Genomic DNA, 23,725 nt, shown 5'->3' on the forward strand with positions numbered 1-23,725 from the left:
CGCAGCGAGCCTGAAAAACGGCTGAGCCAGAGTCTGCTCCCCTGACAGAAGATCTATGTACTGAATTCCTCTTCAAAATCTATTTCTCCGGAGATTTATTTTTGCAGGGCTCTAGCGAGCCAGGGGAAGTTCGCAGCACCAGGCCACTGGGCGGCCGCTGCTCCCTGCCTGCGCCTGGGACTTCCTTCCGGGTGACCGTTTCCCACCGTGAGCAGTGATCGAATTAGGAGGCTGCTGATGGACCGGGGCAGGAGCTGAAAAGTCAGGGCTGAAATGCAAGAGGGATTTGAATGGCAAAAAGGTCATTCTCTTGCAGTAACCTGGCGGGGTCGGAAGCCTGTGTGACACAGCGCGACACCCATCCCTGCGGCTGGGAGAATAAGTGATGGCTATATTTATGTTTCCATCTAAATGCATGGATCAAAGCAGACACTTTAATCTATTCAACAACAGCCGGAGGATTAAAAAGTTGCAGGCAAATCACACTCTTAAATTGGTAATATATTTTTGCTTGTCACTTCACAAATCATTTTGCAGAGTGACTCCAGGCCTGATGGGAGATCTGAGGACTTGGACTTAGCTCATCTACCTGGAGAGACTCAAGACGCTTCCAGGTGTGACAGGAATCACCTTGATCTCTCTGGGCTCCAACTGTAGTGGACGAATGTGGGTCATCAGGCCCAGGGTCACACAGACAAATCTCTTTAAAGATTTATTTTATTTTTAATTATGTGTACTATGGGTCGGTGTAGGTTCACACATATACATGCAGTTGCCTAAGGAGGCCAGAAGAGGGCATCTGATCCCCTGGAGCTGGAGTTACAGGCATTTATGAACTGCCACTTGTGGATGTGGGGGATTGAACTCAGGTCCTCTGGAAGAGCAGCAAGCCTTAAAGGGCCAAGTGGTCATTCTGTCCTCAGACAAATGGGTCTTAATTCATCCCCATGGTGACGTAGAAGCCGGGAGTCACCACCATTGTCCTCACTTTCACAGGTCAGGGGACAGACAGGTGGCTTGCCTGGTCCACAGCCAGTGGGAGTGGGTACCAAGCCAAACGGACTCCAAGAGCAGTGACATTCTTTCCTGCCCTTCCGCTGGAGCAGCTGGGAGAGAGTCCAAACCCCTTTCTGTCCCCTGGAACCCATCAGGGCAGCAGAGAGGAGCAAAGTCCCTCTGCCGCAGGTCCTGATAAAGGTCTTTGGCCCCCAGCCTCCTCTGTCAAATGGGGCTAATGAGCAGCCACCTCCTGGGGCGAGTGGTGGGAAGAAATGAGATGGTGAGGGGAGCTACTTATCACACTAAGAGCTCAAATTTGCCCTGAACTCTGAAACACAAGAGGAGGAAGAGGAACTCACAGCAGGACTTCAGAGGGCTTGCGGGAGGGAGGAACTTAGCCACGCTGTCTGCAAGAGAGAAAGCTGCCTCCTAAAGCAGATGGGCTGTGGAAACAGAGGAAGACTTTGTGGCCCGCCCTGACCTATACAGCCTAGCTGCCTTCCTCTCGCGCTCCATCAGTTACTTGTGTTGTGGTTGCCACAAGAATGCCTGATCAAAGCACCTTAGGAAGGAGGCGCTTGTTTGTTTGGCTTAGGGTTCTAGGGGATACAGTCCATCGTGGTAGGAAAGCCAGATCAGCAGGGGCAGAAGGCAACTGTCACGTTGTGTTTACAGTCACGGAACAGAAAGAGATGAAGGCTTGTGAACGCTAACGGTCTCACCTTTACTGAGCCCCAGGACTCAGGCCACGGAATGGTGGTGTCCACGTTTAGGTTGGGTCTTCCACCTCACTTAACCTAATGGAGATGATCCCTCACAGATGTGATCAGAGACTTGTTTCCATGGTGATTCTAAATCCCATCAAGTAGACAATCAAGATTAGCCACTGCAGTCTCCGTGGACTAGATGGCTGCCAGATAACTGAAAACTTAAGCGTGATGTCATCCTCATGCTACACGACACACTCCAGTGTCCTGACAGCTGACCACTGCTATGATGACAACTGGGAAAAAAACCACCAAAGGAGCCCAAGGAAGTGGCGTCAGAATCCCTGGGAAACCTCTATCCGCTCTCAGAAAACCTGCCCAGTTCTGTCCTTCATCAGCCTGTCACTCATCCTCATTTCTCTTTCTTGCCCTGTAGCTATAACTCTGGATTCCCAGCAGCCAAAGTTGATTTTAGAGTTCATCGCCTGCTTCTCCTGTTCTTGGTGAAGAATTACTCTCCTCTGATGCTGGCATCATGCTTGGTTGTAATTGGTTCTTGAATTCTGAGGGTGAAAAGGACCCAGTGTGGGGTCAGAAACTGGTAACGTTCCATTTGCTCTATGTAGTTCCAATAGGGACAACTTAATCTTTGTATTTTTTACTTTTATGTATGTATGTTTTTTTTTTGTGTTGTATGTTTGTGGTATATGCACACACGTATGTGTGCTCATGCACAGGTCACACACAGGCTAAAGGTGGGTGCTGAGTATTCTCCTCTGTCATCCTGTGCTTTATTCCTTTGAGGCAGGGTTTCTCCTTGAGCCCAGAGCTCTTGTGTTTTGGTTAGTCTGACAGCCAGCAAGCCCCAGTGAATCTCTCCTGTGCTTGTGTGTGTGTGTGTGTGTGTGTGTGTGTGTGTGTGTGTGTGTGTATGTGTGTGTGTGTGTAGGCCCCAAACAGCTTGACCACACAACTGCCGTGACAGGCTTACAGGCCCAGACACAGCTTCTGTAACAGGCTTACTGGCAGATAACACCCAGATCCAGAAAAAGTCATGAGCTGACCCCACCTAGGGAGGGCCAGCATCTAAGGGGAAATGCCTGACATTCCAAACATTCCCAGCAATGTCATTCCAAACATAGACAAATGTCAGCCAATCAGGGTCCTGATCCCTGGAAATCCCCTCACCCCAACCTCTGCAATGATAAAAACCCCACACACTGTCTGGGCTCAGGGCTCTCTTACCACTGCATTGGACAGAGGGTCCAAGCTCTAAGCTTGAAAAGAAAGGCTCTTTGCTTTTACATATGGGATTCGGTCTCCGTGGTGGTCTTTTGGGGGTCCCTGTGATCTGGGCATAACACTTGCCTCTCCACTCTCACAGTGCTGGGATTGCAGGTACACAGGTCCTCATGTCTGTACAGCAAGTGCTCTTAACTACCAAACCCTCTCTCCAGCTTCCAGCTGGATCTTTTTTTTTTGTTTTGTTTTGTTTTTTTGAGACAGGGTTTCTCTGTGTAGCTTTGCGCCTTTCCTGGAACTCACTTGGTAGCCCAGGCTGGCCTCGAACTCACAGAGATCCGCCTGGCTCTGCCTCCCGAGTGCTGGGATTAAAGGCATGCGCCACCACCGCCCGGCTTCCAGCTGGATCTTTAAGGAGGCTGATAGATCAGCTATTAAGAGGCAAAGAGGAGACTGGAAACTCATCTGAGCACGTTTAGATTTGTTTAATGATCCCTTCCCTTCTAAGCAGCAGAATCTAACATTCCCATGAGTAGTAGAGTCAACTCACTCTTCCCCTTCCTCTGTGTGTGTGTGTGTGTGTGTGTGTGTGTACCTGTATAAGGTTATATTGGTGGCTTTGTGGAGAGCCTGCTCCAAGGCCACCTCCAGGGTAAGGCAAGAAAATCCATGAAGACCTTTTCTATCTGAGGATATTTAGAAATAAATTTCTATCTCTCTGACTGGTAAAATAAGAAAACACACATGCTTTCTGATGTTAACTTTCTCTTTTTACTTCATCTTAAGAATGATTTCTGACTCTGTCTCCACACAGCTACATATCTCTACATTGCTACATTCAGTTACATGTCTTTATGTACATACGGCCATACATCTCTCTATATAGTTAGATCTGTTTTTACATGTCTACGAGTCTATCTTTTCCATACATTTCTCTTCTACATCTCTTTTCCATACAGCTTCATCTTCCTTGTCAACACGGTTACAAATCTCCACACAGCCACAGCTAAGCATCTCATTTACACAGCTCTCTCACCATACAGCACTTTACACAGATCCTAGGCACAGCTCTCTCTCTCACACTCACTCACACACACATAATTCTTACATGACTCACTCACTCTTTACTCATTCATTCACCCACTCACTTCCTCACACCTTTCTCATGCTTCTTCTTCATCTCTCACCCAGCACACACACACACACACACACACACACACACACACACACACACACACACACACGCCACTCACATTCTGCAGCAGCTCTCACATAGCTCCACACAGCCATCTCTCTGCACACCACCGCTGACCCACGCACGTAGCTCTAAGTTGGTGAGGGGTCCCAGACATTAAACAATTGGCTGAACCTTGAACTGTCAGGGCACGTGCAGAAAGAGAGCTACTGCAAGGAGCCAATCTCAGGGTAAACTGCCTGGCCTTGATTTAGCAAGAAACAACACCTGGGAATTAGTCTTTGTGTATATTCTGTAGGGGTAGCGTAGTCTGTTTTGGACTAGTTCTAAGGTCTTTGCAAAACGTGTAAAAGGCTGTCTTTGAGACTGAGAATACTGTTACCTTCCTGTGTCAGTAAAGAATATTCTGGTAATATTTCCATTCATCAGAATTATACAGCTTAAACAGAAATCCACAGCTAAATGTGTGCCCAGAGATGTAAAACACACTACCACAGGGCTGTGGAAAGCACCCACAGTTGTTCTTACAGGGAGGTCTAATAGTGGCACACGAGAAAGCTACAGACAGAAAACAACTGGTTTCCACAGCCAGTGACCCCACGACTTTGCCAGGTGGGGCTCCCCATCAGGGAGTTACACGTCTGGTGGGTCGACTGGTCAAACACTAGTTGTCACCTGCTGTATACTGCCACGGCCCTTGGCAAGTTTGTGTGCACTGTGTATGTACAGGTGCTTGAGGGGGTGAGAAGATGGCACTGAGTCCCCTGGAACTGGAGTTGCAGCTGTTGTTAGTCACCTGGTATGGGTGCTGGGAACTGAACCCTGATCTTCTACAAGAGCCCTAAGCATTCTCAACTGCTGCGCCGTCTCTCCACCCCCACCACCTTGCTTTTTGAGATAGCGTGTCTCAAAGGCCTGTGACTCACCAATTAGGCTTGGGTGGCTGGCTAGTGAGTGAACCTCAGGGATCCACCTCCCTCTGCCCACCCCAGTGCTGGCCTTAGAAATGTGCTACCATGCCCTGCTTTTCTACATGGGTTCTTGTTGTTGAGGGCTTTTGCTCTTTTGGGGGGCCCACTACCTAGCTCCCAAATAAATCACACATGGAGGCTTATTCTTAATTATAAATGTCTGGCCTTAGTTTGGCTTGTTGCTAGCCAACTTTACTTAACTTTAAATTATCCCTTCTAGCTTTGGCCTTGGGCTTTTATCTTTCTCTATTTCTGTATACCTTTCATTATTTCTTACTCCGTGTCTGGCTGTGTAGCTGGGTGGCTGGTCCCTGATGTCCTTCTTTTTCTCTGGTTACATCCCTTTCTCCTCTCAGATTTCTCCTTCTGTTAAGTCTTCCTGCCTGTCAGCCCTGTCCATCCTTTCTCCCGCCTCGATACTGGCTGTTCAACTCTTTATTAGACCATCAGGTGTTTTAGACAGGCACCGTAACACAGCTTCACAAAGTTAAACAAATGCAACATAAACAAAAGTAACACATCTTAAAATAATAGTCCCCAACAGGTTCTGGGGAATCAAACTCAGGTTCTTTTGTTCACAGGGTAAGGATTTTATGGACTGTGCTGTCTCTCCAGCATCTTGTTTTTCTTTCTTTCTTTTTTTCTGAGACAGGGTCTTTCCACGTAGCCCTGGGTGTCCTGGAACTCACTCTGTAGACCAGGCTGTCCTCGAACTCACAGAGATCCGCCTGCCTCTGCCTCCTGAGTGCTGAGATTAAAGGCATGTGCCACTATGATGGGCCAGCCCTGATTTATTTATTTTCCTTCCTTCCTTCCTTTTTCTTCTTTCCTTCCTTCCTTCTTTCTTTTTTTCTGAGGCAAAGTTTTGGTAAATACCCTAGGCTGATCTTGAATTCATGGCAATTCTCCTGCCTCAGCCTGAGTGTGGGAATTACAGAGGACAACCTACAAGGGTTGACTCTCTTCTTCCACCATGTGGGTTCTGGGGATCCAACTCAGGTCTTCAGGTTTGGCAGCAAGCACCTTTACCATCATGCTAGGCCTCTTTTGAAGGTTTTTTGTTTTTTGTTTTTTAAATGGGTTCTTTGTGTATCATCATTGAATCCTGGCTTAGGCTTGACTCAGATGTCCACTGACCTTCAATTATTTGAAAGCCCCCCCCCCCCCAACACATACACAGAGCTATGGTTCCCACCCCCACCCCCACCCCCGCCCCAAGGAACACTTAGATTCCTTTGCCTAGCATTACCAGAGTGAACCTTGGAACTGTTGTAGCTCTAGAGAAACAGTGGACTTGAGGAGACTTGAGTTTCTGTCTGGTTCCATCTCTTAGTACGTGCGTACCCTTTTGCAAACCATTTGACCTCTCTGAGCCTCAGTTTCTCCATAAGAAAAGCAGGGGGCCGCTGTCTTCCCTGCTGGCAGTTTAGAGGGCTTGAGGTGCTGGAGGTGCTGTTCGCCTGCACTCTGGAGGGCGCACTGTGGGGCATCTTCGGGCTGGGCTCTGAGGCTCGCGCGTTGGCGTCCTGGGCTGGTTACCCACTGGCGCGCGGGGGCTGCGCGTTTGTTCTCTGCAAGGCTGGCATCGGGGAGCCAGGCGGCACCGGCAGATCGCACCATCTGCCCACTCGGAAGCGGAGCGCAGGTGTCGGGTGGGGGCGCAGGTAATTGCTGACGGCTGAGCCAGCTCTCCTCGCATCTGGTCCCGGGGCGAGGCGAGTCCCCGGCGATGGAGGGATCGGCCCGCGGGGCTCCAGCCTGGCCGAGCCCCGAGTCCTGCCGCAGCCCCGCTGCTGCTAAGCCAGGGAGGTCAGGGCATTATCGGATTCGCTTTACCAGCGTGGAAATCGACAACAGGAGAGGTTAAATCTCCGGCCGAGGTCCAGGAACCAGTCAATACCGGGCCTGAACTAGCCCTCCGGGTCACCCGACTCTTAATTCCATTTTCCTCGCGTGACCCCGCGGCACCACGCGGTTCAGGAAACGTTTATGTAGCGCCTTCTGTGGGTCAGTCTCTGAGGTACATATGGGGTGTCACCGGTTCTCAGGCTCTGTTCATGCCTGGACACGATCTACTGCCCCTGTGGACACAAGAAGTTCTTAGGTGGTACAGCTTTGGTGTCCACCAACTGGCTACTGGAGATATTTTTTATTATTTGGTTTCCTTAATTAATTGACTTTTGAGACAGGGTCTAATGTAGCCCAGGCTGGCCTTAAACTTGTAGCTGAGGATGATCTTGAATTTCTGATCCTACTGCCTGCACCTCCCTGGCAGCTGGGGATTACAGGCCGTCTCAGTTTTGGAAGTGCTGGGGATGGAGGCCAGGGCTTAGAACACGGTAGGCAAGCCCTCTACCACCTGAGCTATACTCTGTGCCCAACCTGAATGTCTTCAACAGTACCGTTCCTACCTAGTCTTGCAGCTGCTGATTCCCTAGGTCAAAGGCCTTGGCTCGCAGCAGAAGGCCTTTCTTGAGTCCGGCCTGTTTCCTGTTGCTCTTACCTGCCCTCTCTCTCCTGGAGTCTAGCTGCAGAGACCCACACCCTCTGCTCTGCACTGGGTCCTTGGACTTCAGTGGCCCTTTCCAGCTGTGTGCTTGACTAAATCGACCCTTGCTTTCAGACCTAGTTCATATGTGGTTTCCGCCCCGAAGCCTCTTTTTCCCTCTCCTGGGTTCTCATGGTCTTCTCAGGTTCCAAAGCTGCTCCCCAAACCTTCCCCGCTAGACAGCGGCTGTTCAGGCCTGGGCCTTGCTAAACTATGCACTGTCCCCTCCTCCTGCATCCTTCTGCCACACAGAACGTCCTCAGGGACACAAAAGAGGTGTATGAAGTTGTGTTGTCAAGCATTCCACAACGCTAATACTATTACTGATAAAGCCAAGAAGTAGTTACTGAATTATGACCATTAGGTTAGACTTACCTTAACAACTCTGAGAATTAAAAAAAAAAAGTATTTCTTTTGTTTTCTGAGATTATAATTCTATTATTTCCCCCTTCCCTTTCCTCCCTCCATTCCCCCCCCATATGCTTCTCCTTACTCTCTTTCAAATTCATGGCCTCTTTTTTGATTGTTGTTATGTAATTTTGTGTGTGTGTGTGTGTGTGTGTGTGTGTGTGTGTGTATGTGTGTGTGTTCCTAAATACATAAATAAAACCTGCTCAGTGTTTATAATGTTACTTCTGTATATGTTTTCAGGGCTGACCATTTGGTATTGGGTAACAATTAGTGTGCTCTTCCCTGGGGAAGACTTTCCCTGGCTCTCGGCATTCCTTAACTGCCTGTAGTTCTTTGCATAGGCTTGAGGCTTCCTAGGCTCTCCCCGGTCCACGTTAGCGGTTGTCCTTGTTCTGCTCACGTTTAGGTAGCCGTGTTGGAGAGACTTTGCGGGCGTAGCTTCTGATATTTCTAGGAAACACAACCCCACAGCAAACTCCCTGATCCTCTGGCTCTTACAGTCTTTCCGCTTCCTTTTCTGCCATGATCCCTGAGCCTTAGGGGCAGGAGTTGTCTTATGGATGGATCTGTTGGGACTGGGCTCCACAACTCTGCATTCTGATTGGTTGTGGCTTTCTGTAATAGCTTCGAGAATTTTAAGTTCTAGATTATTTTCATTATCAGTGTGAAAGTACAGAAACAATACAGCCAGCGCCTTTGGTGTTCATGAGTATAACTATGTTGTAAGGACACACGGCCCATGTGTTACTACCTTCTCTTTCAGTTTGCCATTGATTAACAAGTTACTGTTCAGACAAGGCCGAGACAGTGTTAGTAGCCTTCGCGTTTTCAGAGAGTTTTAATCAAATGAACCAAGTGTCCCTCCATGGTGCTTCTGTGACCTTGGGTTCTGAATGTCTCTATGGACTGACAATTGTTGTCAGGTGTTACAGCCAGGTCAGGATGACCTATGGCCTAGGAAGCTACTCCATGCTCTGGAGCTATGCATTGCTCTCCTTTTTGAGATGGGAAGCAGCAGCAGGCCTCTCCTTGCATTGTGGAGCATGTCTGTGGACATGTGGGGTGCACTGGGTGTCTTAAAGAGGGCTATGTAGCTCTGTGAGTCTACCAGCACACTATTATTATTATTATTATTATTATTAGACAGAGTCTTATTATGTAGACCAGGCTGGCTTTGAACTCCCAGAGACCCACCTGCCCCTGTCTCCTCAGTGCTGGGAGCAAAGACATGTGCCACCATACCTTGCTTTAGCACACTTTTTATTTTTAATTCTGAACCCCAGGAGCATGCTGGGATTTTTGCCCTTTTAGCATTTCTGGAGGAAATATGCACAGAAACACTAAATAAACACAGAGGATTAAGGGCCTGCCTCCATGGGAGGAGTGACTCGTAAGGAAGAGGGAGGGTATGTGTGTTCTCCTTTCTTGTTTGTTTGATTCTGCAATTCAGCTGCAGCACTGTGGGGGACAGCAATCTTGTTTTTGAGTTGGTTCAGGAAGCATGGGCTCCTGTGCATCAGAGTGTCAGCACTTAGAGGGTGTGTCCTGTATCTGGCTCTGTGGATCTTGGAGTGTCCTGGGAAGGGCCTAGGAGATAGTGAAGCTGCTTTCTCTTGGTAAAACTGGTTTGTGAACTTTCTGGGCATGTCACCTGTGCGTGTGGATGTGTGCATCTTGAGTGTGTGCCTGGATCTTTCTGTCTGTACATCTTTCCATTGGAGTGTGAGTGAACATTTATGCAGGAGGTTGTATTTGTGTATGTGCAGGTGGGTCCAGGTAGAAGTCTGTGATGCTTTTGGTGGTGTGAGCGTATATTCACGGTGAAGTATAGTCCTGCTTTGCTCAGTGTGTGCCTCTGTCCAGGTGGGTGGGTGAAGGATGGTGGCAGGTGAGTGGGTGAGCTGTGCAGATAGGTCCCCAAGGATTGTGCATGCCTGTCTTCAAAGACTCCTCTTGGATCGGTGGCTGCCTCTGGTCCCTAGCGGTTCTGCCTTGCTGGTCCGCAGAGAGATCAACACCCTTCAAACCAGCTGCCTTGTTGGCTCTGGCTCACTTGGTCCGCCTCCTGATGCCTGCAGTTGTCATGGAAACCAAAGTAGGTCTGCTTCTGTCTGCCACTGGGTCCCTGGGCTAGGGCAGCTATGGGCCAAAGCCACCATGGTGAGGGTTGGCCAGGGAGAAGGGGGGGCAGTCTGAGGGGTCCTCTGAGCTTGTTTTTCTTTGAACTCTCCTGGGGCCTCTTTTCTGCCTCCAAACACAAGGTCAGATCACCTGCTGTCAGACAACTGGAATCAAAACAGCCCTGTCAGAAAAGGGCCGGAACAAGTTGACTTTTCACACACAGACAAAATTCTTTGCTGGGGAAAAAAAAATCAAGACATATGCTAATTCCACATTACTGTGCATGTCATTTGTACGCTATTAGCTCAGTGCCTAAAATAAAGTGGCTTTCAGGAGAGAGAGAGAGAGAAAGAGAGAGAAAGCGGGTGCTGTGTGGTGGGAGGACCCTGCCTGCTTTTGTCTGACTGTTCCAGTAAGCAGCTGTGCAGGGTTCACAGCACAGGGAGGATGAGCAGAAGAGTGTCAAGCAGCGGAAAGATCATGAAGTCAGGGTGGTTCTGGAAAATGGAGTCGCAAACACACAGCTAGCTGTACAAGCGAAGGGCAATAAATACGTTGTTAGGGAGACTCAGAAAAGATGGCGCAAACACGAAACTACAAGGCAGTGATTAACACAGAGGTGGGGATGGTGATTAACTTGGGGAGAGGTAGACTTCTGGGGTGGGGCTTACGGCAGGTGATTGGCTGGTGTTCTTTTAACTGGGCATCTATAGCCCTACATTCTTCTCTGCGTGTGGTACCTATGGTGACTGATAAAAATAGAGAGTCGGGTGTGGTGGTACACCCCTATAATATCTGTACTTGGGAGCTGGGGACAGGAAGATCAGGAGTTTAAAGTCACCCTCAGCTGCACAGAGAGTTTGGACTAGTCTGAGCTACCTGAGATCCTGCCTCTAAGAAACAAAGAAAGAAACGAACAAGCAAATGAAACAAAACAGAAGCTCCCAGTTTGGAGCTTGTGGCTTCTGGCTTGATTTAGTGGTGGTAGGTAGTTAAGGAAGGGGTCAGTGAGAGAATGCAGAGGAGGGGATCACATTTGAATGGGCTCTGGCCTTGCGTCTGGTACAGACTGGGCGTGGCCTTGGGGGAAGCTACTCATCTTTCTCCAACTGAAGTTTCTACCTCTAGAACATGACAGCACATTGCATTTCTTCATTTGATACCAAGTTAATTTTGAGTTTTCTGTGTGCCAGGAAGAGTCATGCATATGTCACCCAGGCACATGTCACAACACCATGAATACTCCCAGGGGACACCTAGGCTCTGGATGGGTAGGAGCTAGGAGAGAGGTTTAGAGCAGAGAGCAGGGAAGAGGCCAGTTTTGAAAGCTGGCCCATAGTTGGACATGGTGGCCCACTCCTTTAATCCCAGCATTCAGGAGGCAGAGGCAGACACTTCTCTGTGATGCATGGACAGCCTGGTCTACATAGTGAGTTTAATCCTCCAAAAAGGTGGATTAAACTTCAATAGGATGTGCTACAGACAGAATTACAGACACCATGTGGCCAGGGTCAAGAGGTCACCGGGAACAGCAAGATCACCCATCACAGCTGGAAGATGGCGGAGTTAAAGAACAGATATGGCTCATTTATAGGGAAGGGGCTTCTCCCCCCCCCCCTTTTTTTTCTTTTTTGGTTTTTTCGAGACAGGGTTTCTCTGTGTAGCTTTGCGCCTGTCCTGGAACTCACTTGGTAGCCCAGGCTGGCCTCGAACTCACAGAGATCCGCCTGGTGTCTTCTATTGAAAATAGATTTTTTCTCTCATATGCCATATCTGATTATGGTTTACCCTTCCCAACTCCTCCCCACATCCCCTCCCATCCAGATCCACCCCCTTTCTGTCTCTCATTGGAAAACAGTCTTCTAAGGGGTACTAATAAGACAAAATAAGACATAGTAAGAAAACACCAGAATAGGACAAAGAAGACAAATAGAAGGAAAAGAGCCCAAGAGAAGGCACAAGAAACAGATAGAGATGCGGAGACCCACTTGTTTGCACACTTAGAAATCCCTCAAAGCTGGGTGGTGGTGATGCACACCTGTAATTCCAACACTTGGGAGGCAGAGGCAGGTGAATCTCTGTGAGTCTGAGGCCAGTCTGGTCTACAGAGTGAGATCTGGGACAGTTATAAGGAGAAACCCTGTCTTGAAAAAGCAAACCAAACCAAACCAAACCAAACCAAAAAAGAAAACCCACAAAAACATTAAACTGGAAGTCATAATATGAAAAGGACCTGTAGTGTAAAAAAGAGAGAATATATAAAAGTAAAAAGATAAAAAGAAGCCCTGATTCTCACGTGGGGTTGTGGCTGGCTTGGTGTTTATGTCTGTCTTTTGGTAGCACCTTCCTATTCCAAAGACACTAGAATGTAGGTGTGAAGGCTCTATGTAGGCACCAGTTTGACTTCGCCGTGTTCAATGAGTTGTGTGGGTGTTGTCTTCAGCAACGCGACCTTGCCAACAGTTTGTGGAGAGCAACCTATAGTCTTGTCAAAAGCCTGGGTTGTTTGGAGGTTCTCATGGGACCTCTTTGGTCAACAACTCAATTAGATGTAACCCAGTCCCGGTTCTGGAATCTTCATTTGGTGACAAGAGATGTCCTGTTGGAGTTCTGTCTCCTCCATTATTTGGTGATTTCATTTAGATAGCATTCATATATGTATATATGTTAGGAAGCTTCTACTGTATTAGTTTCCATACTATACCTCAAATGGTCCTTCATTTTAGCTGTCTCTCCCCATATCCCCTCCTTCGTCCCCCTCTTCCTCTCCCTCCCAACTTGATCCTCCCATTCAAGTACCCCCTGAAACCATAACTATCATTCTATCTCCCTTTGCTAAGGAGAGCTATCTGTCCCTTCAAGCCCTTTACTCTATATTTAACCTCTGTGGTTCTGTGAATTGTAGCTTGGTTATCACTGATTTAACTGTTCCATCCACTGATGGATGTGAATTTCATGATTCCATTTTTTAAATGGCTGAGTAATATTCCATTGTGTAAATATACTACATTTTCTTTACCCATTCATCTGTTGAGGGACATCAGGGTTGTTTCTAGTTTCTGTCTACTATGAAGAGATCAGCGATGAATGTGGTTGAGCAAGTATCTCTGCAGAAGGATAAAGGAAGCATCCTTTGTGTATATGCCCAAGGGTAGCTTGCCTGCCTCTCTCTCTCTCTCTCTCTCTCTCTCTCTCTCTCTCTCTCTCTCTCTCTCTCTCTCTCTCCTCTCTGTCATTTTTCGAGACAGGATTTCTCTATGTAGCTTTGGAGCCTGTCTGGGAACTCGCTTTGTAGACCAGGCTGTCCTCGAACTCACAGAGATCCTCTTGCCTCTGCCTCCCAAGTGCTGGGATTAAAGATGCGTGCCACCACCGCCCGGCTTGTACAGCTGGCTCTTGAGGTAGATTGATTCCGATCTTCCTGAGGAACCACCACACTGATTTCCATAGTGACTGTACAAGTTTTCACTCTTACCAGCAGTGGATGAGTGTTCTCCTTATTCGACATCCTCGCCAGCATGAGCTGTCACTTGTGTTACTGATCTTAGCCATTCTGACAGGTGTAAGATGGAATCTCAAAGTAGTTTTGATTTGCATTTCCCTGATGACTAAGGAAGTTGAACATTTCTTTCCTTTCCTTTTTTTTTTTTTTTATGTGAATTGGTATTTTGCCTGCATGTATGTCCGTGTGAGGGTGTTGGATCCCCTGGAACCAGAGTTACAGACAGTCGTGAGCTGCCATGTGGGTGCTGGGAATTAAACCTGGGTCTTCTGGAAGAGCAACCAGTGCTCCCAAACACTGAGTCATCTCTTCAGCCCCAAACATTTCTTTAAAGTGTTTCTTAGCCATTTGTGTTTCCTCTTTTGAGAATTCTGTTTAGAACTGTACCCTATTTTTTTTTTTAATTTGGGCTATTTGTTTTCTTGATATATAGTGTTTTTTTAATTCTTTGTATGTTTTGGATATTAGTCCTCTATTGGATGTATAGATGGTAACAATCTTTTCCCATTCTGTAGGCTGCCACTTTATCCAAATGACAGTGTTCTTTGGCTTTGTGAGGTCCTGTTTATTAGCTGTTGAGCCTAGTGCCTGTGCTAATAGTGTTCTGTTCAGAAAGTCTTTTCCTGTGCCAATGAGTTCAAGACTATTCCCCACTTTCTCTTCTATCGGGTTCAGTATCTGATTTTATGTTGAAGTCCTTTATACATTTGGAGTTGAGTTTTATGCGGGTGTTGAGTATGGATTTTTCTTATGTAGTAGCCCAGTTTGACCAGCACCATTTGCTGAAGATGATGTCTTTTTTTTTTCCAGTGTGTATTTCTGGCTTCTTTATAAAAAAATCAGGTCTCCATAAGTGTGTAGATTTATGTTTGAGTCTTCAGTTAGAGTTCATTGATTGACGTGTCTGTCTTTGTGCCAATACCATGTTGTTTTTATTACTATAGCTCTGCAGTACAGTTTGAGGTCAGGGATGCCAATATCCCCAGCAGTTCTTTTGTTCTTCAGGATTGTTTTAACTATCCTGTTTTTTTTTTTGTGTTTCCATTTGAATCTGAAAATTTTTCTTTCAAGATCTGTGAAGAATTGTATTGGAATTTTTATGGGGATTGCTTTTGATAGGATGGCATTTTTACTATAGTAAAATCCTACCAATCTATGAACATGAGAGCTCTTTCCACCTTGTGATATCTTCTTCAGTTTCTTTCTTCAATGTCTTAAAGTTGTTATCATACAAGTCTTTCACTTGCTGGGTTAGTATTACTTACCCCAAGATATTTTATACTATTTGAGGCTATTGTGAAAGGTGTTGTTTCCCTGATTTCTTTCTGAGTCTATTTGTCATTTGTGTGTAGGAGGGCTGCTCATTTTTGTGAGTTAATTTTGTATCCAGTTACTTTGCTGAAAGTGTTTATCAGCCAAAAGAGTTTCCTGGTGGGATTTATAGGGTCACTTATGTGTACTCTCATATCATCTCCAAATAAAGATACTTTGACTTCTTTCTTTCTAATCTCGTTGATCTCCTTCAGTTGTCTTATTGATCTAGCTAAGACTTCAAGTACCACATTGAATAGGTATGGAGAGAGTGAACAACCTTGTCTTTTTCCTTATGTTAATGGAATTGCTTTGAGTCTCTCTCCATTTAAGTTTGTGTTAGTTATGGGTTTGCTCTAAACTGCCTTCATGACCCTTGTATCCCTAATCTCTCCAGGACTTTCACAGTGAAGGGGTGTTGGATTTTGTTAAAGGCCTTTCCTGCATCTAATGAAATGATCATGTGGCTTTTGTCTTTCAGTCTGTTTATATGTTGAACTACATTTATCAATTTATATATGTTGAACCATCCCTCCTCTCTGGGATGAAGCCTACTTGATAATGGTGGATGATGTTTTTGATGTGTTCTTGGTTTCAGTTTGTAAGTATTTTATTGAGAAAATTTGCATCTATGTTCATAAGGAAAATTGCTCTGTAATTCTTTTTCTTTGTTGGGTTTTTATATGGTTTGGGTATCAGGGTAACTGTAGCCTTGTAAAATGAATTGGGAAGTGTTCCTTCTGTTTCTATTTTGTGGAATAATTTGAGAAGTATTTGGCATTAACTCTTCTTTGAAAGTCTGGTAGAATCCATCACTAAAATCCTCTGGCTCTGGGCTTTTGTTTTTCTTTTTTCTTTTGGTTGGGAGACTTTTAATGACTGCTTCTACTTCACTAGGGGGTTATAGGTCTGTTTGAATTGCTTACTTGATCTTGATATAACTTCAGCAAGTGGTATGCATTGAGAAAATTACCCATTTCTTTTAGATTTTCCAATTTGGTAGAGTACAAAATTTTAAAGTATGACCTTATGATTCCGGAATTTCTTCAGTGTCTGTTGTTATGTCTCCTTCTTTATCTATAATTTTGTTAATTTGTATCTTCTCTCTTTACCTTTTAGTTAATTTGAATAAGGATTTGTCAACGTTATTGGTTTTTTCAAAGAATCAACTCTTTGTTTCATTGATTCTTTGTGTTTTTTTTTTTGTTTTGTTTTTGGTTTTTTGAGACAGAGTTTCTCTGTGTAGCTTTGTGCCTTTCCTGGAACTCACTTGGTAGCCCAGGCTGGCCTTGAACTCACAGAGATCTTCCTGGCTCTGCCTCCCGAGTGCTGGGATTAAAGGGTTGTGCCACCACTGCCCGACTGATTCTTTGTATTTTTTTGTTTGTTTCTATTTTATTGATTTCAGATCTGCATTTGATTATTTCTTGCTGTCTGCTTCTTTTGGGTGTGATTTCTTCTTTTTATTCTTTAGAAACAACAACAAAAGCTTTATCTTTCAGGTGTGCTGTTAAGTTACTAGTATGAGATCTCTCCAATAATTTTAGGCACTTAGTGCTATGAACTTGCCTCTTAGAACTGCCTTCATTGTGCCCCATAACTTTGAGTATTCATTTACATTCAATTATAGAAAGTAATTTCTTTTTAATTTCTGTCTTGAACCCATATTTTCATTCAGTAGTGAATTGTTCAGTCTCCATGAGTTTGTGAAGTTTCTGCTGTTGTTGATATCCAGCTTTAATCTGTGGTGGTCAGATAGGATGCAGGGGGTTATGTCAATTTTTCTTGTATCTGTTGAGACTTGCTTTGTGTCTGAGTACGTGGTCAGTTTTGGAGAAAGTTCCATGAGGTGCTGAGAAGAAAGTACATTCTTTTGTGTTTGGATGAAATGATCTGTAAATTTCTGTTAGGTTTGTTCAGTTTATAATGTCAGCTCCAGTATTTCTCTGTTTATTTTTTCTCTGGATGACCTCACTATTGGTGAGAGAGGTATTGAAGTCTCCTACTATCAGTATGTGAGGGTCAATAAGTGAATTAAGCTTTGGTAGTGTTTCTTTTATGAACTTGTGTGCCCTTGTGTTTGGTGCATAGATGTTAAGAATTGCAATGTTCTCTTGTAATATAACATTTGTTATAGTATTCTTCCCTATCTCTTTTGATTAGTTTTGATTTGAAATCTATTTTGTTAGATATTAAAATGGCTACACCACCTTGCTTCTTAGGTCCATTTGCTTGAAATACCTTTTTCCATCCTTTTACTTTGAGGTAATGTCTATCCTTGATGTTGAGGTGTGTTTCTTGGATGCAACAGAAGGATGGATCCTGTTTTCACATCCATTCTGTTAGTCTGTGTCTTTTTACTGGGGACTTGAGACCATTGCTATTGGGAGTTATCAATGAGTAGTGTTTGTTGATTCCTGTTATTTTGTTTTTGTAGTGTGTGTCTCTGTGTGTGTGTGATTCCCCCTCTTTTGATTTGCTGGTCAGGAATTATTTATTGTTTGTGTTTTCTTGGGTGTGGTTAATCTTTTTAGGTTGGAGTTTTCCTTCTAGCACCTTCTTTAGGGTTAGATATGTAGATAGTGCTTAAATTTGTTTTTTTTTTTTATCATAGAATATCTTATTTTCTCCATCTGTTGTGTTTGAAAGTTTTGTTGGATGTAGTAGTCTGGTATGGCATCTGTGGTCTCTTAGAGTCTGTAACACATCGGTCTAGGCCTTTCTGGCTTTTAAAATATCAATTGAGAAGTCAGGTGCTATTCTAATAGGTCTGTCTTCATATGTTATTTGGACTTTTTCCATTGCAGCTTTTAATATTATTTATTTCTTCTGTACCTTTAGTGTTTTGATTATTATGTGCTAAGGGGAATTTCATCTCTGGGCCAATCTATTTGGTGTTCTGTATGCTTCTTGGATCTTGATAGGCATCTTCTTCTTTAGGTTAGGTAACTTTTCTTCTATGGTTTTGTTGAAAATATCTTCTGTGCCTTTGACTTAGTTTTCTTTTCATTACTCTACTCCTATAATTCTTAGGTTGGTTCTTTTCACCGTGACCCAGATTTCCTGGATGTTTTGTGCCAGGATTTTTTTAGATTTAACATTTCCTTTGACTGAAGTATCCATTTCTTCCATTGTGTCTTCAATGCCTGACATTCTGTCTTCTATCTTTTTGTAATCTGTTAGTGAGGCTCACCTTTGGGGGTCCTGTTCAAATTCCTAAAATTTTCAATTCCAGATTTCCCTCAGTTTGGGTTTTCTTGTTGACTCTATTTCCATTTTCAGATCTTGAACTGTTTTTATCAATTTTCTCCACTGTTTGTGTTTTCATAGATTTCTTTAAGGGGTTTATTCATTTCCTCTTTAAGGACCTCTCTCATAATCATAAAGGCTATTTTAAGGTCTTTGTCTTGTGCCTAAGCCTTGTTGCAGTCTCAGGGCCTGCTGGGTTGCTGGGCTCTAGTAGAGACATATATCCTGGCTGTCATTGATTATGTTTTTTATGCTGGCATCTAAGCATTTGGGCTTGTGAATATTGTAGTTCTAGGTGCTGATATCTGGTCTTGTCTTCAGTGGGTGGGTGTTTTGTTCCTTGATTTCAATTGTCCTTTCTCATTCTTAGAAGGGTTTTGTGGCTGTGTGCTGCTTGGCAGGTAATTCTTCTGGGATCTTGCTAGGTGTGGCCATTGGGGGATCTGGGTAAAATATGTTTCTAGGTACAGGGTGCTGACACTTAAGAATGGGGATAGTCTTAATCCCAGTGCTTGGGAAGCAGAGGCAGGTGGATCTCTGTGAGTTCAAGGCCAGCCTGGTCTACAGAGCGAGATCCAGGACAGGCTCCAAAGCTACACAGAGAGAAACCCTGTCTCGAAACAACAACAACAACAGTGAAGAATGGGGATAGGCTGGGGTGAGGTGCTGAGGGGGTCCACAGGAGGGAGGAAAGCAGGGTCTTCTACCAGCTTAGTTCCCTGGGAATGGGGGCAGAGGGTGAGGAGAGGCCACAGCAGGTAGTCTGCTACAGAATTGGGGGTGAGACTGGGGGATTGGGTGTGGAGGAGAGGAGGGAGAGTGAAGATCTGAGTCTTGCCTCCTGTTTCACTGACCTACTTGCTTTCTGATTGGTGGGTTCCCAGGGAATGCCTACTGGAATGGGGGGGGGGGGGATAACAGGATGACCGGGGAAGAAGAATGGAGGCGAAGATCCGTGTGAGCATCTAGAGATGGGGGCAGAGTGGAGGGGGTGGCTGTAGCAGGTGGTCTGCTTCAGAGCTGGGGATGAGACCGGGGGATTGGATTTGGAGGAGAGGAGAGGGAGAAAGATGAAGATCCACGGTCAGCCCACTTGTTTCTGGCCTGTGGGTTCCCAGGGAACAACTGCTGGTGTTGGGGCCTGAGATAATGGGGTGAGTGGGAGGAAGGAAGTGTGGAAGGGAAGCTCTGTGTGGCCCACTGGAGCTGGGGGTGTTGAGGCAGCAGTTGGCTGCAGTGGATGTTCTGCCACAGACCTGGGGGTGACCCCGGGGGATTGGATTTGGAGGAGAGGAGGGAGAGGAGATCTATAGTTAGCCTACCTGCTTTCCTGTGTGAGTGGGGTTGTGTGTGAGAAGGTGGAGCAGGAGCCATCTAGGAACTCCAGGTTGGTCTCTTGCCCCTTCCATATAGAACAACTTGCTCAGCTCTGGCCCTCACTTGCTGGGCACTATTGTTAGGAAACTATTTTTCTCTGTTTGGTGGGAGGCTGTTTCTCACTGCTGACGTGTGTGACGTGGTTCTGGTTTTGCAGAAGTGTAGCATTCAACCTTCTGTCTGGGAGACTCCTGAGCCATTACTCATTTGAGAGACCCCCACACATCGAGGAAGTCTGCATTTAGTGGTTCTGGCAGTGTAGGACCTATGGGCAGGCTAGCTCTTTTTTTTTTTTTTTTGACAAAGTTTCTCTGTCCCTGTCCTGGATCTCACTTTGTAGACCAGGCTGGCCTTGAACTCACAGAGATTTACCTGCCTCTGCCTCCCGAGTGAGTGCTGGGCAATTTGTGAAGGCCTGAGGAGCAGCTGTGGGCATTAAAGTTCGCTGTCACTTTTAGTGGTAGGGGATGTGGATTTGAGAAAAAGGGTCTGGGTACCTGTATCCAGCACCATGGAGACTGAATGAAGTCATCCAGGTGGTGGGCTGTCAGGTGTCAGATGTCTGCCATGGTGGCAAGTCCTGGTGTGGTTGGTGAGGCCAGAGGGTGGGAAGGTGCAGTGTGGAGGTCAGTGGGCACAAAGGGTTTTGGATCAGAAGGGGCTCACAGGGAAGCTTGTGTGTGAGTCACGCTGGGTGGGGGCAGCAGGAAGTCTGGTGTGTTCCGACGGGTCACTGGTGTGTGGAACTGCAGGTGTGAGAGAAGAACTTGGGGGTGGCGCGCTCACCCCAGGCAGGATGCTCCCCTGGCCTGTTGGTCCCTTCATCGCAGAGCTCTGTGCGCTGAGCACTGTTCTAGCCACCAGAGGCAAACGGGGGCAAAAGTCAGAAGCCCTGTCCGCAAGGACGTCTCTCTAGTGGAGTCTAGTGTGTGCTAATTGTACCATTAAACAATCATGTCTGGGACACCTGCCCCTTTCGTGATCTTCTAAGTTATTTGCTCTCTGTTTTCTTTTTTTCTTAATTAAAGAAAAAAAAAATCTACCTTCAGGATTTTCTGACCTCATTTGGGCAGGCTAATGAGAAAAGGGAAAAATACATCCACGTTGACATTAGGAAAAGATGGGGAGGATGGGGATAGGTGTCATCATGGGACTAGGGGTGTGACGTCACCAGGGTGCCCCCCCCCATGACTATTGGGTTGGGAATCCCGGAAAGATACTCAATCCTGGAATCCAGTGTCCTCCCCCTCAACTCTTCTCGGTTTTTGTTTGTTTGTTTGTTTTTGTTTTTGTTTTCTTGGCAGCTTTTACTGTCTGAGAGCTGATGTGTCTCATGGGCAGCATGGCTGTGGCTTGGCTAATTTGAGTCCCCCCCCCCCCCCCCAGTTCTTGACTGCCACTAACCTCCCCCCCAGCCCATTTCTCTTGTTCTAAGCCTTGTCCCTTCTTTTCCAGAAAAGGGACAATGGGTCAGAAGGAACTCCACTTAGCCTTCTCTTCACAGCCAGTAGAATTGTCAGTAGGGATGAACAGCCAGGGTGGTGTTCTGGTAAATTCTTGCTCTTGTCTGTGAGGAGGCTTTCTTTCCTGGGTGGCTCAGGAGATCCAGTTGTGGTATACCCACAAGGCAGCATCAGTGACCTACGGCAGGAGCCCCGTGTAGAGGGGCTGGGGCATGCTGGCTGCCTGTCCAGATAGAAGGTGGCAGAGTTGTGGGTGTTCTCTTTTTTCTTACACATGGGCCTTGATGTAGCTGGCCAGCTCCTCTCCTTCCGGCTCCACCTTCTCCCATCCCCTGCCCACCTCTGGAGCACCGAATTGGGAAGAACACAGGCTTTGGAGACAGGCAGCCCTGATGTAGCTCCCAGCTCTGGTATTTCCTTTCTTTCTTTTTCTTTCCTTTTCTTTCTCTCTTTTTTTCTTTTTAAAGATTTATTTATTTATTATGTATACATGTATGCATGTATGCCTGCAGGCCAGAAGGCGGCACCAGATCTCATTATGAATGGTTGTGAGCCACCATGTGGTTGCTGGGAATTGAACTCAGGACCTCTGGAAGAACAGCCAGTGCTCTTAACCGCTGAGCCATCTCTCTGGTATTCTCTAGTGGACGAATGAGAATGGGTTGCTTTGCACACCTACCGCCCACCCTCTGTCCCTTCCAGGCTGAGGTGAAGATTATGGGTGATATGGGCATGGCTTCCAGAACCTGGCAAAAGGGACTCAGCTGGTGACCAAATTCAGCAACTTCCCCCTCCCCCAGGAAAACATCAGGGTATGTGTACCATTTTATTATTTTGGGACATTGTCTCATGGAGCCTTGGCTGACCTTGAACTCACTATGTAGCTGAAGATGACCTTAAACTTCTGATCCTTCTGAACCTTCCCAGTACTGGGATTATAGGTACTGTGCCATCCCACTGTTTTTGGGGTTCTGGGGTTGAATTTGGGGCTTTGTGCATGCTAGGCTAGCTTTTCACTGAGTTACGTTTCCAACTCTATGTACCTTATTTTAGATGTAGGCGCTAAAGCAGACTGCTTTCTCTTTGGAGCTTCTCAGCGCTCTAACGCCCTGCCCTCCCTAGCCCTGTATTCTCCAAAGGCTCTAGGGCCCTGGGCACAGCTTTCTGAGAGGCCAACACCTGGCAGAGAAGTGAGTCTGATGCCTGTTTGCTGGTTGGTGGGTGCCTCTGTGTGGGCGAAGAGGGTGAGCCCTGGTCTTAGGTAGTGGCTTTCTGGAGTCTGTAGGATGGGGCATAGGGAGGGCTCTGAAGCCATTACCCTGACTCAATCCCCACCTCATCTGTGTCTGGGGCCTCTTAACCCCTTCTTCCTGACCTTGTATCTCCTTGCCTCAGCCGGTCCTGCTAATGAGCTGAGCCAGCCGCCTGGCGCCTGCCTCTCCGATGTGCTGACTCAGTCCCATGCCTCCCCGCTTCCTCTGCCCTTGTTTGAAAACGCCAAGTTAATTGCTTCCAGCTCCAGGCTGCCCTGGTAGGGGCACAGCCCTCCCCCCCCCCCCCTCCTTCACACCCTGAAAGGAGAAGACAAGCACCCTTCAGCCCCAGGCCTGCTGTCTGTGCACAGGAATAGGCTACCAGTGACCACTAGGGGGCAGTGGGGGTGTGAAGGGCCAGACCTCCATGTTTCCCGGCTCTTGGGATACAGGAGTTGCCCGATTCCGCCAGGCTGGTGAGGTGCAGGGCTGTGAGCGTTGACCAATGGTCTCTCAGGTCTATGCTCAGATTCAGGGCAGGGAGAGGATGGAGTGTTGTGAGGGTGACTCCAGGCCTCAAAGAGAAAGACAGGAAGGAGGGAGGAGGAAATATGGAAGAGAAAAAAATGGAGGGAAAAAAGAAAAGAAGGAAAAGCGGAGAGAAAGAGGGAGGAGATTAAGGAAGGCAGGAGGGAAAAAAGGAGCAAGAGAAGGAAGGAAAGAAAAGAATGAAGGAAGAAAGGGAGGAGGAGGGAGGGAAGGAGGGAGGCAGGGAGCCAACGGAATTTCTCACAGAGCAGTACTCATGGAATTCCCACAGGACGGGCTTACAGATGTGCTAAGGGGGTGAGAGTCAAAATATTTAACAACAGAGTGGTGCCAGCTCTCACTAATGGAATGGAAACCCAGCAAGAGCTGGGCAGGGTCCTAGAGGCCTCCTAAACTGTGTCAGGAATTAACTCTTCAGTGGCTGGGCCTCGGGGGAGAGCCACTACCGATAGCTGTGGACGTGCTTCCCTGTACCACATCATGAGCCTAATAATGGTGGCCTGCCTGTCATCTCTGCCTTCTGGTGTGTACACGGTGCCAAGATCGGGCCTGGTGTCTGATAGGGGCTTTACCCCGAGTTGAAGGAATGGTGACCGACAGTCTGGAGTTTGGGAGTAACTGGTAAGAAACAGACTTGGAAACAGATCGGGTGCATGGAGGCTGGAGGTGGGGCAGGGCAGTTCTGGAGAGGGCACGCTAGAGACCCTTTGAGGTGTTGGGTGCTGGCATTCTTGCCTGGAGATTGGTCCCTGGCTCCGGGTGCTGAGGGACATGTAGGTCCCTGGGAGATGAGAGTGTAGGGTGCTGTAATGGTGCGTATCTGTTCA

The 23,725-nt window shown here is 46.7% G+C and overlaps 1 long non-coding RNA gene across 2 annotated transcripts in view; it reads left to right on the forward strand.

Annotated features, from left to right (window-relative positions):
- Nucleotides 1–23,725, forward strand: part of LOC128123148 (uncharacterized) — a 215,041-nt gene that overhangs the window by 8,611 nt on the left and 182,705 nt on the right. Inside the window, exon 1 of one of the 2 annotated variants that reach the window (XR_008222582.1) lies at nucleotides 6,477–6,778. The exons of the other annotated variant lie outside the window; for it this stretch is intronic. This is a non-coding gene — a long non-coding RNA (uncharacterized LOC128123148). Of the gene's footprint in view, nucleotides 1–6,476; nucleotides 6,779–23,725 lie in introns of those variants that run through there. 2 annotated transcript variants of the gene reach the window in all.

The sequence above is a fragment of the Peromyscus californicus genome, unplaced genomic scaffold, assembly GCF_007827085.1.
Source record: "Peromyscus californicus insignis strain IS unplaced genomic scaffold, ASM782708v3 Scaffold_11__1_contigs__length_118956290, whole genome shotgun sequence".
Lineage (NCBI taxonomy): Eukaryota > Metazoa > Chordata > Mammalia > Rodentia > Cricetidae > Peromyscus > Peromyscus californicus.